Genomic DNA, 8,103 nt, shown 5'->3' with positions numbered 1-8,103 from the left:
ACTGAGAGACAGGACAGACAAGGATAGAGCAGAGACTAGTCAAGAAGGGGGGGGGGGGGGAGGCGGGGGGGAGAGAGAGAGAGATCCTGCAGTTGAGCTCACGTTGGCAGGAATGCGGTGTAGACACCCAGAGGGATGGACAGCAGTCACCAATGCCCTCCGGCAGCCGCAAGCCCCGCGTTGTCCCCCGGGTTCTGTGGCTCAGGACAGCCAGCGCCTGCCTCGGTGGCCCTCAGGGGAGAAGCCCCGGGACTGTCTTGTCCGCACCCCGGGTGCCAGTCTGGATGCGTGCACCACCCAGCTGGCAGGATGAGAACCCAGAGACAGAGACACGCTAGACTCCACTGCTCTGCTCTCCACGTGGGGTGGGAAATCACTTCGCTCTTGGCAGAAAGGAAAGAAATGATCTCATGTATTTCCTCTGGCTGCAAAGAGAATAACATAAAAACAAATCTTCCAGGCTTAAATGAGTATGCGTTTATTGCGTCGGGTGTCTGTTCTATCGGTGGCGAGGAAATACATCAGTTACATTTCTAAATTGCATTTTAAAAGCCAACAAGGTTTCCTATGTGAAGGTTTTTAAAAAAAATTAAACAACGATGAAAATAAGCAAAACAAGCATCATAACACTTCCCTTCAGAAGAATCCCTAGTGCATTTGTTCCTCTGATGTACCTGAGAGGGAAAGCTGATGTTCTGCATAAATGATCGTTTTGTTACTGCTGTTGACCTGAATTGGAAAGGAAGTAAACCAGTTCTCAAGTACTTCAGTAGTGTGGAGACCTGTGTTACATTCTGCATCAATGTGATGATCTTCCTGCTGGAGTTTAGTTGTCATCACAATAATGTTCTGCTGAACAAGGAGTATTGAGGGCTGAAGGAAAAGTACATATGGTTGGTTAAAGACAACCTAGAGCTCTCCCTCATACTGGATAGTTTTTAGGTAGACTCTGAAGTTACAAAAAGCCACAAGTGACCTGCAACATTTATACTACTGTAAAAAGTAAGTGTGTTTGTCTTTAATTTTTAAAAAAATAGCTTACATGATATTGAACAAGATGTTTTGGTATACAAGTACATTATCTTAATTACCACCAGGGAATTGGATTTTCATGTTTGTGGTCAAGAAATAAAAGTGACATCTAAGACATCAAAATGACTGTGATGGCATTGGAAATCTTAGGTTTCACAGAAAGTGAGTGATTTGACAAGAGGAAAATCTAGACAAGAACAATACTATTCTTTCTATCTTCTCATTCTATTTAAGCCAAGTATATTAAAGATTATATCTGTTGCAATCAAATGGGATCTTCATTTTAAAAGTTTCAGAGTTTTATTCTATTTTGTAAATATTCTACAACCTCAATGGTATTGAGTTTGCTATTGTTTACATTTACCTCTGTGAATTTTACTCATAGAAATTGAGACTTGAAGCACGGTGCTGGTGGTTCTTGCCTATAATCCTAGCTACAAAGAGCCAAGGCAGAAAAATCCATGAAACTCTTATCTCAACCACCAGAAAACTGGAGGTGGTGCTGTGTCTCAAGTGGTAAGGCTTAGCCTTGAGCACAAAGAGACTCAGGGACAGCACCCAGGCCCTGAGTTCAGGACCCATGACCACCACCAACAACAACAAAAATCAGAAATAATAAGCAGAATAAAATAACAATACATAACAAAGGGAAGGAATAAATAACAAAAGAAAAAGAGAGAGAGACTGAGAGGCTGTGATGGGTACAAGTGTCTGACTCCTGAAATTCTAACTCATCAGCCCAGGCAGACAAATCCAAGAGATGACATCCTTCCCCTCCTCTTCCCTCTCTTCTCCCTCCTTGGTCTCCTCCTCCTCCTCTTTTTTTCTTCTTCTCCTTCTCCTTCTTCTTCTTCCCTTCCTCCTTCTCCTTTTTTTTTTTTTTTTGGGTCAATCTTGGGGGTTGAACTCAGAGTCTGGCTATCCCTTGAGCATTTTTGCTCAAGGATTTCACTCTGCCACTTTGAGCCACATCACCACTTCCAGTTTTCTGGTGGTTAATTAGAGATAAGAATCTCTTGGACTTTTTTGTGTTTTTGTTTGTTTGTTTTTAGAGGGGGGCATTGGTCCTGGGGCAGGAAGTCAGGGCCTAGGTACTGTCCCTGGGCTCCTTTTTGCTCAAGGCTAGCACTCTACCATTTCAGCCACAGTGTTACTTCCAGCTTTTTCTGTTTATGAGGTACTGAGAAATTGAATCCAGGTTCATGCATGCAAGGCAAGCACTCTTCCACTAAGCCACATGCCCAGCCTCTTATGGACTTTATGCCTGGGCTGGCTTCAAACTATGATCCTCAGATCTCAGTCTCCTGAGTAGCTTGGATTAAGACATGAGCCACCAGTGCGTGCCAGGCTCTGAGAGACTCTTGTCTCCAATCAATGGGCAAAAAGCTGGAAGTAGAGATATGGCTCAAGTGGTAGAAAGAGAACCTTGAGTGAAAAAGCAAAGAGACAGCACCCAGGCCCTGGGTTTAAATCCTCCTGTCATGAAAAGAAAAGAAAACTTTAAAAAAGGAAAAGAAAGCAAGAAAATGGAGACTGAATATTAATGGGATCCTTCCAGATCCTCATAGCTACAAATTTCTCACTGTTGTCTGTGTGAAATTCACTACACAAGCACTTCCTGTGGAAACACTCTCCAAATGGCTCTGAGGGAAATGAAATTTACTGTAATAATCCTGGCTATACTTGAATAGAAAATTATCCTAGCCACAAAGAAAGAAAAGGAAGCTAACAGAGATATGAAATATTGCCTGTATTCCATCAAGTATGCAGCATTTAGATGTTTTTCAGAACCTGTGGAAAGGTCTTGTGCTTCTGAAATATGTGGTTATTCATTTTTACATCTCTAACTCCTTCACATCTGATTCTGCACTCCAAAAGTATTCTTTACCTAATGCTGCTGGCAAACAATATGGAATATTAGTAATTGTAGGCCACAAAATACAACTTAATGTTTTAGTCATAAAATTTGAAAAGGGAAAATTATTACCTGAAATTTATCCATGATTTCACATTGGAAAAGGCTATGTAGAACCACAGCCAATCGTTAATGGTGGCAGTGTCTTTGTAGGATTCCACTGCCAAGGTGAAGTATGTTGTCAGTTTCTTAAAGCGATTAGTGAAGCTCTTTCCAGCAGGCAGCCCAGGGAAAGAATCAGGGCCTGAAATTGAATTTACATAACATTGCCTTTGGGCTAAGATAACATTTGACAACTTTGACATTCTTTTCCGCTAAAGTGAATGTGTCGTTTTAATCAAATATACTCATTTTGAAGATAGAGGAGGTAAAGAAACAAAGCAGTGAGAGAGAGAGAGAAAACACAAGATCTGATGTATAATTTGTCAAAACCAATTCTAAATCAAAGGTTTAGGATCCTAGAATAAATCATCTCCATTGCCTGGATTTCCTTACCTGAATCTCTTTATACAAAGGAAATTCAATATTGTTCTTCGCAAAAGAAGTCAACAACTTAAAAAAAAAAAAAACAACTAAAATTTAAAAGTGGTAAGGCTCTGGATAGAACTTACTAAGTGATAGAACTTATTAACTTATTAATGCATGTCCAAGGCTTTGAGTTCTAAGCACTGCAAATAAACTAACTAGTAAGTAAATAAATAAATAACTGGCTTTCCAGTATCAACAAACCTTTTCATATCACAAAGACATTAACTGACACAATATCACAGACATCACTGGTTCTTTGTATCTTTTACAAGAACTTTGCCTTTGGTCCCCTCATCCATTTGGTGCTATCACCTACTTAACACATTTCCTTGTCCCTGTCGCCTTCATCTGCTATACTTCCCCCTCTCTTTCCCCCAGTCTCCAATCTGCCACCCATCCACCCCCCCCCCCACTCGAACAGTTTTTGTCTTGGAGACAAAGTAGACTAATCTAGTCATAACACATAACACTTTACATACATATGTGGAAGTGGAACTGGAAAACCAGAGGGGACAGGTGGGGTTGGATAAATGGGAGACAGAATATAATGAAAAGGGTGACTGTTCAAAACACATTATACATATAAATTCACTTGTTAAATGGAAAGCCCTTGTACAATTATTTAGAGATATCAATCAATAAATAAAAATAGCCTTTCTGCAAGCCTCTCCTGGCTGTCATTTCCTATTCTTCAAATGAGTACTCAAAGGAAAGCAAATTGGAAATAGTTACATTGGGAGGATATTTAAAGGTGAATGGTTCATCTATTATGACTTCTAAGAACTCAGTAAGAAGCTGTGCTAAATCACAGGACTTCACTCTACTGACATGATTCTGGATATATGTTATCTGAGGGCCAGGATGAGCACAGATGGTAGATCAAAAGACTTGACTTTTCACCATTTGGTTCCCTAGATGATGGATGCCCTTGCACTGTGACAGAGGGGTTTAGAAGCCTTTAAATGATGATTCATGATGCACAGTGTGAGGTTCAAATCCCACCGAAGCCATAAACTACCTGTACATGGCAGAGGAAGCCAGTAACTATGGAAGCAGTCCATTTTCTCATCTGTAACAGGGGAAGAATGATCCAATGTAGACAAAAACCACCAGGCTCAGGAGGGAAGAAAAACTTCAGACTTTAGATACAACCCAAAGCTTTAGTGGTGCTTGTCATTGTCTATATCCAGTCAATGGTAGTAATCTACATATCTATATCTACTCACCTTCAGCTTACCCAATTAATATGATAATATCCCTATCATAATTATTAACTCTTTCCTTTCACTGAGTAGGAGTAAATTATGAATTCAAAACAAAACATTCTCATCTGAAAGATTCATTTAAGTCTGACTTCTAATTCTTAGAATTGGTATTTCCAGGGCACTTTATATATCAACTTTTTAAAGTGGTTGTTTTGCATATGTACAAGGCAAGATGCAGGACAGATGGAGGATTCAGAGACAATGAACCTTAGATCCTTGCTGTGAAAAGCTGGCAGATTGGTACCTATTTGCTGAAAAGCTATGTAGAGGCTGCACTTGGAAATGTAATTGCTCAAGAAGAAAGCAGAGCCAGCAGGAGGCTGCATGATGTCATCAAATGCCCTTTAAAAAGTGGACTCTTAAACAAAGGCCATTAAGACTGATGGTTGGTTAATTACATTCAGTTAAAGCCAAGGGTCATAAAAATGATGCACTGATACCTTAAGACACAGACTTTCCTTGAAATTTCTCTTCATGTGGGACCAAAGTAATGGTTTGTGTGAACCCATTGTTGGTTGAAAGCTCAGCTTTTAAGTATTTTAAGACTTAGAACAGTGTTGAAAGGTTCTAGTTGGAGCTTCATGGAGTAGAGTATGATGAGGCTATCACTATGTAGAATATAGCTAGATTGCAAGGATTTTTTTATTTCTAGGTTGCTTTTATTTTTTCACTCAATTTGACGGTAATTTTTCTTTAAGCTACAAGCTTCTGTGGAACTTTTCCAAAACACTCTTTTATATTTTCATAGAAACAAATACTCTTTTCATCTTTGGATTTCTTCATATCATCCTTAATGAAATTATACAAGTAAAATATCAAGTGCATAAAGAGTTTTGGGAACTTCACTTGCTTCTACAAAGAATACATCTCAGTAGCTATCAGTAGCAATCAGATGCTAGCCAGTGTGGTAAAAAGAGGAACTGATGATCAAGAGAAAGGAAGAGATGAAGTAGGAAATCAAAGAACCGAGAAGAGAGTGCTCCAGGAGAGGGGACTGCCACTGCTCATATTACAAAGAAGATTTGAAAATTTCAACCCAGTCTGGCAGGAAAGAAGACAGTTGGTGAGAGACTGGAAGATAAGAAAGAAGGTGAGGGCTGGGAAGGTGGCTCAGAGGTAGAGCGCTTGCCTTGCATGCATGAGGCCCCTGGGTTCGATTCCTCAGCACCACATAAGCAAAAAGTAAAAAGCCGGAAGTGGCACTGTGGCTCAAGTGGTAGGGCGCTAGCCTTGAGCTGAAGAGCTGAGGGATAGCGCTCAGGCCCACAGTTCAGTCCCCACGACCGGACCCCCCCCCCAAAAAAAAGAAAAAAAGAAAGAAGGTGAGTGGAGCATAATTACAGAGAAATAGATAAGAATGGAGTCAGCTTTTTGTATAGTTTCTTGAGAAGGGGGAATAAAAATGGGTGGAGCTTCAGATAGAAGTGTGTGTGTGTGTGTGCGTGTGTGTGTGTGAGTGTGTGTGTGTGTTGTTTGGTTTGTTATTGTTTCTTGTTCTTTAGGAATAGCATATACTTTATGGAAAGGAGAAAGATTAAAGATGTAAAGTGTTCCATTGAAATACATATCCTAAGAAGAAATCGTCAAAATGTATGGTCTGTTATTTCTCATGGTAGGACCCAATTATAGCTCATTTTCCTTGTTAGAGGCTCAGTAAATTATTGAATAGATTATTTTAAGAGTACTAAAAAAGAAGGAAATTGAAGAGATTGCCTGGTAAATTCAACAAGAAATTTATCTGACATCTTCAGATCTTGTCTGCATGTACTTATTCATTTTGATTAAATGTATACACTCAAAAGATGAGCATGATTTTTTGATAGCATTACAATACCTATTTGAAAGCAGAAACGAACTCAGCTTTGAAAAGATGATTGGTCCATTTGAAAACAATCGAACTATTAAATATGATACTAAATAATTTTTGAAATGTGTAAATGTTTTACAGTATTGCAGGGAATAAAGTGGAATGTAAAATTATATCAACCACGTAAACTATACATGGTCACAGGAAAACATTTTTTTCTACAGTAGAATTTTTAGGTAATTAGATGAAGAGGAAAATGGTAGATCTGGCCAATAATCCATGATTTTTTTTGTATTTTTCAAGGTAATCATCTTTAATTTCCTAATATGCCCTTGTTTATAAGGTTTATTTTCTATAAAGAAGGTGTTGCTATCAAACCATCTTAGAAGTTGGGTAAAATCTCTTCTGTTGGGTGTCCCCTTCTGCATATTTCCCTCTTCTTTTCCTCTTCCCTATTAATCTAAAATGTGACTTAACTAACTCAACATTTGTCTCTACTAATCTTACCTTGCAATGAGAATAGTACATAGTAAACACTAAATAAATATTTATGGAGTGGCTAAACTAGAATTAGGTGAATCTATTTTCTACCCTGACATATGTCAAAATTAAATAGAAAGAGGAATTCACAAAAGAAGTATTAAGAGGGAAAAAGAAATAAAAATTCAATAGGAGAATGTAATATAAAATTTAACTGAATTTACTTCTAGCCCAACTTTCTTAGTAAAGAAGCATTAGAAGAAATGAAAAAGGAAGCAAAACTATTGGCCAGTTTGATGATTAAAATAATTTTAAAACAGATTTAAAGTATTTGTATTAGTAAAATAGCATAAATCACATAGGTTTTTGCCATTTTAGATGATGTAATCCTACATATGTTGTTAAAAACACTTAAGATAATTCATTTATAATGTTCATGAAGAGATAATTTACAAGAGAGAAACAACAGGAAAATATGTGAGAAAGTATTCAATCTCATTAGGAATGGAAGAAATCAACACAATGTTAATGATCTTTTATTACTAATATAGTCATCAAAGATTATTTCAAAATGTAAACTAGGATTGGTTTAATGTGAGCCAGAAAGCGTGGGTCAAATCTGTAATGCCAGCTACTTGGTAAGCAAAAGCAAAAGAGTACTAAGTTCAAGGCAAAGTCATACCTTGCAATATGTCTAATAAACAACAACAATAACAAAAAAACCACAAGGTCTAGAGTTGTAGCTCAAGTGATAGAGTACTTGCCTTATGCTTCTGAGGCACTGAAAGATTGGCTTTAATGTGGTCAAAACTAATTTTTTTTAAAGATGTGATGTATTCTAGAAAGCAAGCTAGCAATATAGTTCAAGCACCATGAAATATTCATACTCTTTGATTTAATAATTTCTCTTCCAGGAATCTATCCATAAAATGTAATCTATATGTAAAATGTTATCTTAGGAAAATATTTTTACATGTAAACTTAATCATTTCAAAGTTAGTGTTGTGGTTTGCTGTTCCTCCCCCCGCCCCTTAAAGGTTCATGTGCAGTGAGATTGGTCCTCAATATGGTAAAAG

Source organism: Dipodomys spectabilis, unplaced genomic scaffold (genome assembly GCF_019054845.1).
Source record: "Dipodomys spectabilis isolate Male_0828 unplaced genomic scaffold, ASM1905484v1 ptg000050l, whole genome shotgun sequence".
NCBI lineage: Eukaryota > Metazoa > Chordata > Mammalia > Rodentia > Heteromyidae > Dipodomys > Dipodomys spectabilis.
Note: the sequence above shows the minus strand (reverse complement) of the source record.